This window comes from Haliotis asinina, chromosome 11 (assembly GCF_037392515.1).
Source record: "Haliotis asinina isolate JCU_RB_2024 chromosome 11, JCU_Hal_asi_v2, whole genome shotgun sequence".
NCBI lineage: Eukaryota > Metazoa > Mollusca > Gastropoda > Lepetellida > Haliotidae > Haliotis > Haliotis asinina.
Window position 1 is genome coordinate 29,943,603 of NC_090290.1, and position 17,373 is coordinate 29,960,975.

The following is a 17,373-nucleotide window of genomic DNA, read 5'->3' on the forward strand; positions in this document are numbered from 1 at the left end:
TACCCTTCAGTTGGTGCCAAAGTTGACCTTCACAAAACTGTGTTTGTACACTATAGCACTCCATCAGGAACCCTCCTCTATTATTTGAGCTGGTTTTGAGAACTGTAGCTCCGATTCACAGTTTTACCTATTTCCAAACCATGATGTATCCCCCATGACCCTTTCACGTGATTACCCTCCCTCGAGTGCCAAAGTTGACTTTCAGGAAGCTGTGTGTTCACCGTCTAGCACTCCATCAGGAACCCTCCTCTATCATTTGAGCTGGTTTTGAGAGCTGTAGCTCCGATTCACCTTTTCACCTATTTCCAAACCATGATGTTTCCACTATTATACTCTCACGGGATTACCCTTCCTGGGGTGCCAAAGTTGACTTTGACAAATTTGTGTTTGGACCCTCTAGCACTCCATCAGGAACCCTCCTCTATCATTTGAGCTGGTTTTAAAACCTGTAGCTCCGATTCACATTTTTACCTATTTCCAAACCATGATGTATCCCCTATTACCCTTTCACGGGATTACCCTTCAGATGATGACAAAGTTGACCTTCACAAAACTGTGTTTGTACACCATAGCACTCCATCAGGAACCCTCCTCTATTATTTGAGCTGGTTTTGAGAACTGTAGCTCCGAGTCACATTTTCACCTATTGCCAAGCCATGATGTATCCCCTATGACAATTTGACCGAATTACCCTCCCTGGGGTGCTAAAGTTGACTTTCACGAAACTGTGCTTGGACCCTCTAGCACTCCATCAGGAACCGTCCTCTATCATTTGAGCTGGTTTTGAGAGCTGTAGCTGCGATTCACATTTTTACCTATTTCCAAACCATGATGTATCCACTATCACCCTTTGACCTGATCACCCTCCCTGGGGTGCCAAAGTTGACGTTCACTAAACTCTGTTTTTACCCTCTAGCACTCCATCAGGAACTCTCCTGTATCAGTTGAGCTAGTTTTTAAAACTGTACTTCCGATTCACATTTTTACCTATTTCCAAAAAATAATGTATCCACTCATTTACTTTCACGGGATTACCCTTCCCGGGGTGCCAAAGTTGACTTTCACGAAACTGTGCTTGGACCCTCTAGCACTCCATCAGCAACCCTCCTCTATCATTTGAGCTGGTTTTTAGAACTGTAGCTCCGATTCACATTTTTACCTATTCCCCAACCATGATGTATCCACTATTACTCTTTCACGGGATTACCCTTCCTGGGGTCCCAAACTTGACTTTCAGAAAAATGTGTGTTGACCCTCTAGCACTCCATCAGGAACCCTCCTCGATCATTTGAGCTGGTTTTAAGAGCTGTAGCTCCGATTCACATTTTTACCTTTTTCCAAACCATGATGTATCCACTAGCATACTTTTACGTTATTACCCTTCCTCAGGTGCTAAATTTGACTTTCACGAAACTGTGTTTGGACCCTCTAGCACTCCATCAGGAACCGTCCTCTATCATTTGAGCTGGTTTTGAGAGCTGTAGCTGCGATTCACATTTTTACCTATTTCCAAACCATGATGTATCCACTATCACCCTTTGACCTGATCACCCTCCCTGGGGTGCCAAAGTTGACGTTCACTAAACTCTGTTTTTACCCTCTAGCACTCCATCAGGAACTCTCCTGTATCAGTTGAGCTAGTTTTTAAAACTGTACTTCCGATTCACATTTTTACCTATTTCCAAAAAATAATGTATCCACTCTTTTACTTTCACGGGATTACCCTTCCCGGGGTGCCAAAGTTGACTTTCACGAAACTGTGTTTGGACCCTCTAGCACTCCATCAGGAACCCTCCTCTATCATTTGATCTGGTTTTGAGAACTGTAGCTCCGATTCACATTTTTACCTATTGCCAAGCCATGATGTATCCCCTATGACAATTTGACCGAATTACCCTCCCTGGGGTGCTAAAGTTGACTTTCACGAAACTGTGCTTGGACACTCTAGCACTCCATCAGGAACCCTCCTCTATCATTTGAGCTGGTTTTGAGAGCTGTAGTTTCGATTCACATTTTTACCTATCTCCAAACCATGATGTCTCCCCTATGACCCTTTAACGGAATTACCATTCATGGGGTGCCAAAGTTGACTTTCACAAAAATGTGTGTTGACCCTCTAGCACTCCATCAGGAACCCTCCTCTATCATTTGAGCTGGTTTTAAAACCTGTAGCTCCGATTCACATTTTTACCTATTGCCAAGCCATGATGTATCCCCTATGACAATTTGACCGAATTACCCTCCCTGGGGTGCTAAAGTTGACTTTCACGAAACTGTGCTTGGACACTCTAGCACTCCATCAGGAACCCTCCTCTATCATTTGAGCTGGTTTTGAGAGCTGTAGTTTCGATTCACATTTTTACCTATCTCCAAACCATGATGTCTCCCCTATGACCCTTTAACGGAATTACCATTCATGGGGTGCCAAAGTTGACCTTCACAAAAATGTGTGTTGACCCTCTAGCACTCCATCAGGAACCCTCCTCTATCATTTGAGCTGGTTTTGAGAGCTGTAGCTCCGATTCACATTTTTACCTACTTCCAAACCATAAGGTATCCACTATGACCCTTTCACGGGATTACCCTTCCTGATGTGCTAAGTTTGACTTTCACGAAACTGTGTTTGGACCCTCTAGCACTCCATCAGGAACCCTCCTCTATCATTTGAACTGGTTTTTAGAACTGCAGCTTCGATTCACCTCTTTACCTATTTCCAAACCATGATGTATAAGCTATTACCCTTTGACCTGATTACCCTCCCTGGGGTGCCAAAGTTGACTTTTACGAATCTGTGCTTGGACCCTCTAGCACTCCATCAGGGACCCTCCTCTATCATTTGAGCTGGTTTTGAGAGCTGTAGCTCCGATTCACATTTTACCTATTTCCAAAGCATGATGTATCAACTATTACCCTTTGACCTGATAACCCTTTAAGGGGTGCCAAAGTTCCCTCTCACGAAACTGTGCTCGGACCCTGTAGCACTCCATCAGGAACCCTCCTCTATCATTTGAGGTGATTTTGAGAGCTGTAGTTTCCATTCACATTTTTACCTATTTCCAAACCATGATGTCTCCCCTATTACCCTTTCACGGGATTACCCTTCAGTTGGTGCCAAAGTTGACCTTCACAAAACTGTGTTTGTACACTATAGCACTCCATCAGGAACCCTCCTCTATTATTTGAGCTGGTTTTGAGAACTGTAGCTCCGATTCACAGTTTTACCTATTTCCAAACCATGATGTATCCCCCATGACCCTTTCACGTGATTACCCTCCCTCGAGTGCCAAAGTTGACTTTCAGGAAGCTGTGTGTTCACCGTCTAGCACTCCATCAGCAACCCTCCTCGATCATTTGAGCTGGTTTTGAGAGCTGTAGCTCCGATTCACATTTTTACCTTTTTCCAAACCATGATGTATCCACTAGCATACTTTTACGTTATTACCCTTCCTCAGGTGCTAAATTTGACTTTCACGAAACTGTGTTTGGACCCTCTAGCACTCCATCAGGAACCGTCCTCTATCATTTGAGCTGGTTTTGAGAGCTGTAGCTGCGATTCACATTTTTACCTATTTCCAAACCATGATGTATCCACTATCACCCTTTGACCTGATCACCCTCCCTGGGGTGCCTAAGTTGACGTTCACTAAACTCTGTTTTTACCCTCTAGCACTCCATCAGGAACTCTCCTGTATCAGTTGAGCTAGTTTTTAAAACTGTACTTCCGATTCACATTTTTACCTATTTCCAAAAAATAATGTATCCACTCTTTTACTTTCACGGGATTACCCTTCCCGGGGTGCCAAAGTTGACTTTCACGAAACTGTGTTTGGACCCTCTAGCACTCCATCAGGAACCCTCCTCTATCATTTGACCTGGTTTTGAGAACTGTAGCTCCGATTCACATTTTTACCTATTGCCAAGCCATGATGTATCCCCTATGACAATTTGACCGAATTACCCTCCCTGGGGTGCTAAAGTTGACTTTCACGAAACTGTGCTTGGACACTCTAGCACTCCATCAGGAACCCTCCTCTATCATTTGAGCTGGTTTTGAGAGCTGTAGTTTCGATTCACATTTTTACCTATCTCCAAACCATGATGTCTCCCCTATGACCCTTTAACGGAATTACCATTCATGGGGTGCCAAAGTTGACTTTCACAAAAATGTGTGTTGACCCTCTAGCACTCCATCAGGAACCCTCCTCTATCATTTGAGCTGGTTTTAAAACCTGTAGCTCCGATTCACATTTTTACCTATTTCCAAACCATGATGTATCCCCTATCACCCTTTCACGGGATTACCCTTCCTGGCGTGCCAAAGTTGCCTCTCACGAAACTGTGCTTGGACCCTCTAGCACTCCATCAGGAACCCTCCTCTATCATTTGAGCTGGTTTTGAGAACTGTAGCTCCGATTCACATTTTTACCTATTCCCCAACCATGATGTATCCACTATTACTCTTTCACGGGATTACCCTTCCTGGGGTCCCAAACTTGACTTTCAGAAAAATGTGTGTTGACCCTCTAGCACTCCATCAGGAACCCTCCTCGATCATTTGAGCTGGTTTTGAGAGCTGTAGCTCCGATTCACATTTTTACCTTTTTCCAAACCATGATGTATCCACTAGCATACTTTTACGTTATTACCCTTCCTCAGGTGCTAAATTTGACTTTCACGAAACTGTGTTTGGACCCTCTAGCACTCCATCAGGAACCGTCCTCTATCATTTGAGCTGGTTTTGAGAGCTGTAGCTGCGATTCACATTTTTACCTATTTCCAAACCATGATGTATCCACTATCACCCTTTGACCTGATCACCCTCCCTGGGGTGCCTAAGTTGACGTTCACTAAACTCTGTTTTTACCCTCTAGCACTCCATCAGGAACTCTCCTGTATCAGTTGAGCTAGTTTTTAAAACTGTACTTCCGATTCACATTTTTACCTATTTCCAAAAAATAATGTATCCACTCTTTTACTTTCACGGGATTACCCTTCCCGGGGTGCCAAAGTTGACTTTCACGAAACTGTGTTTGGACCCTCTAGCACTCCATCAGGAACCCTCCTCTATCATTTGATCTGGTTTTGAGAACTGTAGCTCCGATTCACATTTTTACCTATTGCCAAGCCATGATGTATCCCCTATGACAATTTGACCGAATTACCCTCCCTGGGGTGCTAAAGTTGACTTTCACGAAACTGTGCTTGGACACTCTAGCACTCCATCAGGAACCCTCCTCTATCATTTGAGCTGGTTTTGAGAGCTGTAGTTTCGATTCACATTTTTACCTATCTCCAAACCATGATGTCTCCCCTATGACCCTTTAACGGAATTACCATTCATGGGGTGCCAAAGTTGACTTTCACAAAAATGTGTGTTGACCCTCTAGCACTCCATCAGGAACCCTCCTCTATCATTTGAGCTGGTTTTAAAACCTGTAGCTCCGATTCACATTTTTACCTATTTCCAAACCATGATGTATCCCCTATCACCCTTTCACGGGATTACCCTTCCTGGCGTGCCAAAGTTGCCTCTCACGAAACTGTGCTTGGACCCTCTAGCACTCCATCAGGAACCCTCCTCTATCATTTGAGCTGGTTTTGAGAGCTGTAGCTCCGATTCACATTTTTACCTATTTCCAAACCATGATGTATCCACTATGAAACTTTCACGGGATTACCATTCATGGGGTGCGAAAGTTGACTTTCACAAAAATGTGTGTTGACCCTCTAGCACTCCATCAGGAACCCTCCTCTATCCTTTGAGCTGGTTTTGAGAGCTGTATCTCCGATTCACATTTTTACCTATTTCCAAACCATGATGTATCCACTATGACCCTTTCAAGGGATTACCCTTCTTGAGGTGATAAATTTAACTTTCACGAAACTGTGCTTGGACCCTCTAGCACTCCATCAGGAACCCTCCTCTATCATTTGAGGTGGTTTTGAGAGCTGTAGCTCCGATTCACATTTTACCTATTTCCAAACCATGATGTATCAACTATTACCCTTTGACCTGATTACCCTTCCTGGGGTGCCAAAGTTGACTTTCACGAAACTGTGTTTGGACCCTCTAGCACTCCATCCGGAACCCTCCTCTATCATTTGAGGTGGTTTTGAGAGCTGTAGCTCCGATTCACATTTTTACCTATTTCCAAACTTTGATGTATGCACTATTACTCTTTGAAATGATTACTCTCCCTGGGGTGCCAAAGTTGACTTTGACAAAAATGTGTGTTGACCCTCTAGCACTCCATCAGGAACCCTCCTCTATCATTTGAGCTGGTCTTGAGAACTGTAGCTCCGATTCACATTTTCACCTATTTCCACACCATGATGTATGCACTAGTACCCTTTGAAATGATTACTCTCCCTGGGGTGCCAAAGTTGACTTTCACGAAACTGTGCTTGGACCCTCTAGCACTCCATCAGGAACCCTCCTCTATCTTTTGAGCTGGTTTTTAGAACTGTAGCTCCGATTCACCGTTTTACCTATTTCCAAACCATGATGTATCCCCTATGACCCTTTGACCGAATTACCCTTCCTGGGGTGCCAAAGTTGACTTTCACGAAACTGTGTTTGGACCCTCTAGCACTCCATCAGGAACCCTCCTCTATCATTTGAGCTGGTTTTAAAACCTGTAGCTCCGATTCACATTTTTACCTATTTCCAAACCATGATGTATCCCCTATCACCCTTTCACGGGATTACCCTTCCTGGCGTGCCAAAGTTGCCTCTCACGAAACTGTGCTTGGACCCTCTAGCACTCCATCAGGAACCCTCCTCTATCATTTGAGGTGATTTTGAGAGCTGTAGTTTCGATTCACATTTTTACCTATTTCCAAACCATGATGTATCCACTATGACCCTTTCACGGGATTACCATTCATGGGGTGCGAAAGTTGACTTTCACAAAAATGTGTGTTGACCCTCTAGCACTCCATCAGGAACCCTCCTCTATCCTTTGAGCTGGTTTTGAGAGCTGTATCTCCGATTCACATTTTTACCTATTTCCAAACCATGATGTATCCACTATGACCCTTTCAAGGGATTACCCTTCTTGAGGTGATAAATTTAACTTTCACGAAACTGTGCTTGGACCCTCTAGCACTCCATCAGGAACCCTCCTCTATCATTTGAGGTGGTTTTGAGAGCTGTAGCTCCGATTCACATTTTACCTATTTCCAAAGCATGATGTATCAACTATTACCCTTTGACCTGATTACCCTTCCTGGGGTGCCAAAGTTGACTTTCACGAAACTGTGTTTGGACCCTCTAGCACTCCATCCGGAACCCTCCTCTATCATTTGAGGTGGTTTTGAGAGCTGTAGCTCCGATTCACATTTTTACCTATTTCCAAACTTTGATGTATGCACTATTACTCTTTGAAATGATTACTCTCCCTGGGGTGCCAAAGTTGACTTTGACAAAAATGTGTGTTGACCCTCTAGCACTCCATCAGGAACCCTCCTCTATCATTTGAGGTGGTTTTGAGAGCTGTAGCTCCGGTTCACATTTTTACCTATTTCCAAACCATGATGTATCCCCTATGACCCTTTCAAGGGACTACCCTTCCCGGGGTGCTAAATTTGACTTTCACGAAACTGTGTTTGGACCCTCTAGCACTCCATCACGAACCCTCCTCTATCATTTGAGCTTTTTTTGAGAACTGTAGCTCTGATTCACGTTTTTACCTATTTCCAAACCATGATGTATGCACTAGTACCCTTTGACCTGATTACTCTCCCTGGGGTGCCAAAGTTGACTTTCACGAAACTGTGCTTGGACCCTCTAGCACTCCATCAGGAACCCTCCTCTATCTTTTGAGCTGGTTTTTAGAACTGTAGCTCCGATTCACCGTTTTACCTATTTCCCAACCATGATGTATCCCCTATGACCCTTTGACCGAAATACCCTTCCTGGGGTGCCAAAGTTGACTTTCACGAAACTGTGTTTGGACCCTCTAGCACTCCATCAGGAACCCTCCTCTATCATTTGAGCTGGTTTTGAGAGCTGTAGCTCTGATTCACATTTTACCTATTTCCAAAGCATGATGTTTCCGCTATCACCCTTTGACCTGATTACTCTCCCTGGGGTGCCAAAGTTAACTTTCACGAAACTGTGTTTGGACCCTCTAGCACTTCTTTTGGAATCCTCCTCTATCATTTGAGCTGGTTTTGAGAGCTGTAGCTCTGATTCACATTTTACCTATTTCCAAACCATGATGTATCCCCTATGACCCTTTGACCGAATTACCCTTCCTGGAGTGCCAAAGTTGACTTTCACGAACCTGTGTTTGGACCCTCTAGCACTTCTTTTGGAACCCTCCTCTATCATTTGAGCTGGTTTTGAGAGCTGTAGCTCTGATTCACATTTTACCTATTTCCAAAGCATGATGTTTGCGCTATTATCCTTTGACCTGATTACCCTCCCTGGGTTGCCAAAGTTAACTTTCACGAAACTGTGTTTGGACCCTCTAGCACTCCATCAGGAACCCTCCTCTATCATTTGAGCTGGTTTTGAGAGCTGTAGCTCCGATTCACATTTTTACCTATTTCCAAACCATGATGTATCCCCTATGACCCTTTCACGGGACTACCCTTCCCGGGGTGCTAAATTTGACTTTCACGAAACTGTGTTTGGACCCTCTAGCACTCCATCAGGAACCCTCCTCTATCATTTGAGCTGGTTTTGAGAGCTGTAGCTCCGATTCACATTTTACCTATTTCCAAAGCATGATGTATCAACTATTACCCTTTGACCTGATTACCCTTTAAGGGGTGCCAAAGTTCCCTCTCACGAAACTGTGCTCGGACTCTCTAGCACTCCATCAGGAACCCTCCTCTATCATTTGAGGTGATTTTGAGAGCTGTAGTTTCGATTCACATTTTTACCTATTTCCAAACCATGATGTATCCACTATGACCCTTTCACGGGATTACCATTCATGGGGTGCGAAAGTTGACTTTCACAAAAATGTGTGTTGACCCTCTAGCACTCCATCAGGAACCCTCCTCTATCCTTTGAGCTGGTTTTGAGAGCTGTATCTCCGATTCACATTTTTACCTATTTCCAAACCATGATGTATCCACTATGACCCTTTCAAGGGATTACACTTCTTGAGGTGATAAATTTAACTTTCACGAAACTGTGCTTGGACCCTCTAGCACTCCATCAGGAACCCTCCTCTATCATTTGAGGTGGTTTTGAGAGCTGTAGCTCCGATTCACATTTTACCTATTTCCAAAGCATGATGTATCAACTATTACCCTTTGACCTGATTACCCTTCCTGGGGTGCCAAAGTTGACTTTCACGAAACTGTGTTTGGACCCTCTAGCACTCCATCAGGAACCCTCCTCTATCATTTGAGGTGGTTTTGAGAGCTGTAGCTCCGATTCACATTTTTACCTATTTCCAAACTTTGATGTATGCACTATTACCCTTTGACCTGATTACTCTCCCTGGGGTGCCAAAGTTGACTTTGACAAAAATGTGTGTTGACCCTCTAGCAATCCATCAGGAACCCTCCTCTATCATTTGAGCTGGTTTTGAGAGCTGTAGCTCCGATTCACATTTTTTCCTATTTCCAAACCATGATGTATCCCCTATGACCCTTTCACGGGACTACCCTTCCCGGGGTGCCAAAGTTGACTTTCACGAACCTGTGTTTGGACCCTCTAGCACTTCTTTAGGAACCCTCCTCTATCATTTGAGCTGGTTTTGAGAACTGTAGCTCCGATTCACATTTTTACCTATTTCCACACCATGATGTATGCACTAGTACCCTTTGAAATGATTACTCTCCCTGGGGTGCCAAAGTTGACTTTCACGAAACTGTGCTTGGACCCTATAGCACTCCGTCAGGAACCCTCCTCTGTCATTTGAGCTGGTTTTTAGAACTGTACCTCCGATTCACATTTTTGCCTATTTCAAAACCATGATGTGTCCACTATTACCCTTTCACGGGATTACCCTTCCTGGGGTGCCAAAGTTGACTTTCACGAAACTGTGTTTGTACACTCTAGCACTCCGTCAGGAACCCTCCTCTATCATTTGAGCTGGTTTTGAGAGCTGTGCCTCCGATTCACATTTTTACCTATTTCCAAAGCATGATGTATCCCCTATGACCCTTTCACGGGATTACCCTTCCTGGGGTGCCAAAGTTGACTTTCACGAAACTGTGTTTGGACCCTCTAGCACTCCATCAGGAACCCTCCTCTATCATTTGAGCTGGTTTTGAGAGCTGTAGCTCCGATTCATATTTTTACCTATTTCCAAACCATGATGTATCCACTATTACCCTTTCACGTGATTACCCTTCCTGGGGTGCCAAAGTTGACTTTCACGAAACTGTGTTTGGACCCTCTAGCACTCCGTCACAAACCCAATTCTATCATTTGAGCTGGTTTTGAGTGCTGTGGCTCCGATTCACCTTTTTACCTATTTCCAAACCATGATGTATCCACTATTATACTTTCATGGGATTATACTTCCTGGGGTGCCAAAGTTGACTTTCACAAAAAAGTGTGTTGACCCTCTAGGACTCCACCTGGAACCCTCCTCTATCATTTGAGCTGGTTTTGAGAGCTGTAGCTCTGATTCACATTTTTACCTTTTTCCAAACCATGATGTATCCATTATCATACTTTCACTGGATTACCCTTCCTGAAGTGCTAAATTTGACTTTCACGAAACTGTGTTTGGACCCTCTAGCACTCCATCAGGAACCCTCCTCTATCATTTGAGCTGGTTTTTAGAACTGTAGCTCCGATTCACATTTTTACCTATTTCCAAAACATGATGTATCTACTATTATACTTTCACGCGATTACCCTCAATGGGATGCCAAAGTTGACTTTCACGAAACTCTGTCTGGACCCTCTAGCACTCCATCAAGAACCCCCCTCTATCATTTGAGCTGGATTTTCAAACTGTAGCTCCGATTCACATTTTCACCTATTTCCAAAGCATGATGTATCCACTTTTACCCTTTGACCTGATTACCCTTCCTGGGGTGCCAAAGTTGACTTTCACGAAACTGTGTTTGGACCCTCTAGCACTCTATCAGGAACCCTCCTCTATCATTTGAGCTGGTTTTGAGAACTGTAACTCCGATTCACATTTTACCGATTTCCAAACCATGATGTATCCACTATTACCCTTTGACCTGATTACCCTCCCTGGGGTGCCAAAGTTAACTTTCACGAAACTGTGTTTGGACCCTCTAGCACTCCACCAGGAACCCTCCTCTATCATTCGAGCTGGTTTTTAGAACTGTGGCTCCGATTCACCTTTTTACCTATTTCCCAAACATTATGTATCCACTATCACCCTTTCACGGGATTACAATTCCTGGGGTGCCAAAGTTGACTTTCAGAAAAATGTGTGTTGACCCTCTGGCACTCCATCAGGAACCCTCCTCTATCATTTGAGCTGGTTTTTAGAACTGTAGCTCCGATTCACATTTTTACCTATTTCCAAACCATGATGTATCCTCTATTACCCTTTGACCTGATTACCCTTCCTGGGGTGCCAAAGTTGACTTTCACGAAACTGTGTTTGGACCCTCTAGCACTCCATCAGGAACCCTCCTCTATCATTTGAGCTGGTTTCGAGAGCTTTAGCTCCGATTCACATTTTTACCTATTTCCCAACCATGATGTATCCACTATTATACGTTCACGGGATTACCCTTCCTGAGGTGCTAAATTGGACTTTCACGAAACTGTTTGGACCCTCTAGCACTCCATCAGGAACCCTCCTCAATCATTTGATCTGGTTTTAAAACCTGTAGCTCCGATTCACATTTCTACCTATTTCCAAAGCATGATGTATCCACTATTACCCTTTGACCTGATTACCCTTCCTGGGGTGCCAAAGTTGTCTTTCACGAAACTGTGTATTGACCATCTAGCACTCCACCAGGAACCCTCCTCTATCATTTGAGCTGGTTTTGAGAGCTCTAACGCCGATTCACATTTTACCTATTTCCAAACCATGATGTATCCACTATTACCCTTTGACCTGAGTACCCTTCCTGGGGTGCCAAAGTTGACTTTCACGAAACTGTGTTTGGACCCTCTAGCACTCCATCAGGAACCCTCCTCTATCATTTGAGCTGGTTTTGAGAGCTGTGCCTCCGATTCACATTTTTACCTATTTCCAAACCATGATGTATCCACTATTATACTTTCACGGGATTACCCTTGCTGGGGTGCCAAAGTTGACTTTCACAAAACTGTGTTTGTACACTCTAGCACTCCGTCAGGAACCCTCCTCTATCATTTGAGCTGGTTTTGAGAGCTGTGCCTCCGATTCACATTTTTACCTATTTCCAAAGCATGATGTATCCACTATTATACTTTCACGGGATTACCCTTGCTGGGGTGCCAAAGTTGACTTTCACAAAACTGTTTTTGTACATTTTAGCATTCCGTCAGGAACCCTCCTCTATCATTTGAGCTGGTTTTGAGAGCTGTACCTCCGATTCACATTTTTACCTATTTCCAAAGCATGATGTATTCACTATCATACTTTCACGGGATTACCCTTCCTGGGGTGCCAAAGTTGACTTTCACGAAACTGTGTTTGGACCCTCTAGCACTCCATCACGAACCCTCCTCTGTCATTTGAGCTGTTTTTAAATCATGTAGCTCCTATTCACCTTTTTACCTATTTCCAAACCATGATGTATCCCCTATCACCCTTTCACGTGATTACCCTTCCTGGTGTGCCAAAGTTGACTTTCACGAAACTGTGTTTGGACCTTCTAGCACTCCGTCAGGAACCCTCCTCTATCATTTGAGCTGGTTTTTAGAACTGTACCTCCGATTCACATTTTTACCTATTTCAAAACCATGATGTATCCACTATTACCCTTTCACGGGATTACCCTTGTATGGGTGCCAAAGTTGACTTTCACAAAACTGTGTTTGTACACTCTAGCACTCCGTCAGGAACCCTCCTCTATCATTTGAGCTGGTTTTGAGAGCTGTGCCTCCGATTCACATTTTTACCTATTTCCAAAGCATGATGTATTCACTATCATACTTTCACGGGATTACCCTTCGTGGGGTGCCAAAGTTGACTTTCACAAAACTGTGTTTGTACACTCTAGCACTCCGTCAGGAACCCTCCTCTATCATTTGAGCTGGTTTTGAGAACTGTGCCTCCGATTCACATTTTTACCTATTTCCAAAGCATGATGTATCCACTATTATACTTTCTCGGGATTACCCTCAATGGGTTGCCAAAGTTGACTTTCACGAAACTGTGTCTGGACCCTCTAGCACTCCATTAAGAACCCCCCTCTATCATTTGAGCTGGATTTTCGAACTGTAGCTCCGATTCACATTTTCACCTATTTCCAAACCATGATGTATCCACTATTACCCTTTCACATGATCACCCTTCCTGGGGTGCCAAAGTTGACTTTCACGAAACTGTGTTTGGATCCTCTAGCACTCCATCAGGAACCCTCCTCTATCATTTGATCTGGTTTTAAAACCTGTAGCTCCGATTCACATTTTCACCTATTTCCAAAGCATGATGTATCCACTATTACCCTTTCACATGATTACCCTTCCTGGGGTGCCAAAGTTGACTTTCACGAAACTGTGTTTGGACCCTCTAGCACTCCATCAGGAACCCTCCTCTATCATTTGAGCTGGTTTTCAGAACTGTAGCTCCGATTCACATTTTACCGATTTCCAAACCATGATGTATCCACTATTACCCTTTGACCTGATTACAGTCCCTGGGGTGCCAAAGTTGACTTTCACGAAACTGTGTATTGACCATCTAGCACTCCACCAGGAACCCTCCTCTATCATTTGAGCTGGTTTTGAGAGCTCCAACGCCGATTCACATTTTACCTATTTCCAAACCATGATGTATCCACTATTACCCTTTGACCTGAGTACCCTCCCTGGGGTGCCAAAGTTGACTTTCACGAAACTGTGTCTGGACCCTCTAGCACTCCATTAAGAACCCCCCTCTATCATTTGAGCTGGATTTTCGAACTGTAGCTCCGATTCACATTTTCACCTATTTCCAAAGCATGATGTATCCACTTTTACCCTTTCACATGATTACCCTTCCTGGGGTGCCAAAGTTGACTTTCACGAAACTGTGTTTGGACCCTCTAGCACTCCATCAGGAACCCTCCTCTATCATTTGAGCTGGTTTTGAGAACTGTAGCTCCGATTCACATTTTACCGATTTCCAAACCATGATGTATCCCCTATTACCCATTGACCTGATTACAGTCCCTGGGGTGCCAAAGTTGACTTTCACGAAACTGTGTATTGACCATCTAGCACTCCACCAGGAACCCTCCTCTATCATTTGAGCTGGTTTTGAGAGCTCTAACGCCAATTCACATTTTACCTATTTCCAAACCATGATGTATCCACTATTACCCTTTGACCTGAGTACCCTCCCTGGGGTGCCAAAGTTGACTTTCACGAAACTGTGTTTGGACCCTCTAGCACTCCATCAGGAACCCTCCTCTCCCATTTGAGCTGGTTTTGAGAGTTGTAGCTCCGATTCACCTTTTTACCTATTTCCAAACCATGATGTATCCACTATTATACCTTCACGCGATTACCCTTCCTCGGGTGCCAAAGTTGACTTTCACGAAACTGTGTTTGGACCCTCTAGCACTCCGTCACAAACCCTCCTCTGTCATTTGAGCTGGTTTTGAAACCTGTAGCTCCGATTCACATTTTTACCTATTTCCAAACCATGATGTATCCCCTTTGACCCTTTCACGTGATTACCCTTCCTGGTGTGCCAAAGTTGACTTTCACGAAACTGTGTTTGGACCCTCTAGCACTCCGTCACAAACCCTCCTCTGTCATTTGAGCTGGTTTTTAGAACTGTACCTCCGATTCACATTTTCACCTATTTCAAAACCATGATGTGTCCACTATTACCCTTTCACGGGATTACCCTTGCTGGGGTGCCAAAGTTGACTTTCACGAAACTGTGTTTGTACACTCTAGCACTCCGTCAGGAACCCTCCTCTATCATTTGAGCTGGTTTTGAGAGCTGTGCCTCCGATTCACATTTTTACCTATTTCCAAACCATGATGTATCCCCTATGACCCTTTCACGGGATTACCCTTCCTGGGGTGCCAAAGTTGACTTTCACGAAACTGTGTTTGGACCCTCTAGCACTCCATCAGGAACCCTCCTCTATCATTTGAGCTGGTTTTGAGAGCTGTAGCTCCGATTCATATTTTTACCTATTTCCAAACCATGATGTATCCACTATTACCCTTTCACGTGATTACCCTTCCTGGGGTGCCAAAGTTGACTTTCACGAAACTGTGTTTGGACCCTCTAGCACTCCATCAGGAACCCTCCTCTATCATTTGAGCTGGTTTTAGAAACTGTAGCTCCGATTCACATTTTACCTATTTCCAAAGAATGATGTATCCACTATTACACTTTGATCTGATTACCCTCCCTGGATTGCCATAGTTGACTTTCACGAAACTGTGTTTGGACCCTCTAGCACTCCACCAGGAACCCTCCCTTATCATTTGAGCTGGTTTTGAGAGCTGTGGCTCCGATTCACCTTTTTACCTATTTCCAAAGCATGATGTATCCACTATTATACTTTCATGGGATTGTACTTCCTGGGGTGCCAAAGTTGACTTTCACAAAAAAGTGTGTTGACCCTCTAGGACTCCACCTGGAACCCTATTCTATCATTTGAGCTGGTTTTGAGAGCTGTAGCTCTGATTCACATTTTTACCTTTTTCCAAACCATGATGTATCCACTATAATACTTTCACGGGATTACCCTTCCTGAAGTGCTAAATTTGACTTTCACGAAACTGTGCTTGGACCCTCTAGCACTCCATCAGGAACCCTCCTCTATCATTTGAGCTGGTTTTTAGAACTGTGGCTCCGATTCACCTTTTTACCTATTTCCCAACCATGATGTATCCAAAATGACCCTTTCACGGGATTACCCTTCCTGGGGTGCCAAAGTTGACTTTCAGAAAAATGTTTGTTGACCCTCTGGCACTCCATCAGGAACCCTCCTCTATCATTTGAGCTGGTTTTTAGAACTGTAGCTCCGATTCACATTTTTACCTATTTCCAAACCATGATGTATCTACTATTATACTTTCACGGGATTACCCTCAATGGGATGCCAAAGTTGACTTTCACGAAACTCTGTCTGGACCCTATAGCACTCCATCAAGAACCCCCCTCTATCATTTGAGCTGGATTTTCAAACTGTACCTCCGATTCACATTTTCACCTATTTCCAAAGCATGATGTATCCACTATTACCCTTTGACCTGATTACCCTTCCTGGGGTGCCAAAGTTGTCTTTCACGAAACTGTGTATTGACCATCTAACACTCCACCAGGAACCCTCCTCTATCATTTGAGCTGGTTTTGAGAGCTCTAACGCCGATTCACATTTTACCTATTTCCAAACCATGATGTATCCACTATTACCCTTTGACCTGAGTACCCTTCCTGGGGTGCCAAAGTTGACTTTCACGAAACTGTGTTTGGACCCTCTAGCACTCCATCAGGAACCCTCCTCTATCATTTGAGCTGGTTTTTAGAACTGTGGCTCCGATTCACCTTTTTACCTATTTCCCAACCATGATGTATCCCCTGTGACCCTTTCACGGGATTACCCTTCCTGGGGTGCCAAATGTGGCTTTCACAAAAATGTGTGTTGACCCTCTAGCACTCCATCAGGAACCCTCTTCCATCATTTGAGCTGGTTTTGAGAGCTGTAGCTCCGATTCACATTTTTACCTTTTTCCAAACCATGATGTATCCACTTTTCCCCTTCCACGTGATTACCCTTTCTCGGGTGCCAAAGTTGACTTTCACGAAACTGTGTTTGGACCCTCTAGCACTCCGTCAGAAACCCTCCTCTATCATTTGAGCTGGTTTTAAAACCTGTAGCTCCGATTCACATTTTTACATATTACCAAACCATGATGTATCCCCTATGACCCTTTCACGGGATTACCCTTCCTGGGGTGCCAAAGTTGACTTTCACGAAACTGTGTTTGGACCCTCTAGCACTCCATCAGGAACCCTCCTCTGTCATTTGAGCTGGTTTTAAAACCTGTAGCTCCGATTCACATTTTTACCTATTTCCAAACCATGATGTATCCCCTATGACCCTTTCACGTGATTACCCTTCCTGGTGTGCCAAAGTTGACTTTCACGAAACTGTGTTTGGACCTTCTAGTACTCCGTCAGGAACCCTCCTCTATCATTTGAGCTGGTTTCTAGAACTGTACCTCCGATTCACATTTTTACCTATTTCAAAACCATGATGTGTCCACTATTACCCTTTCACGGGATTACCCTTGCTGGGGTGCCA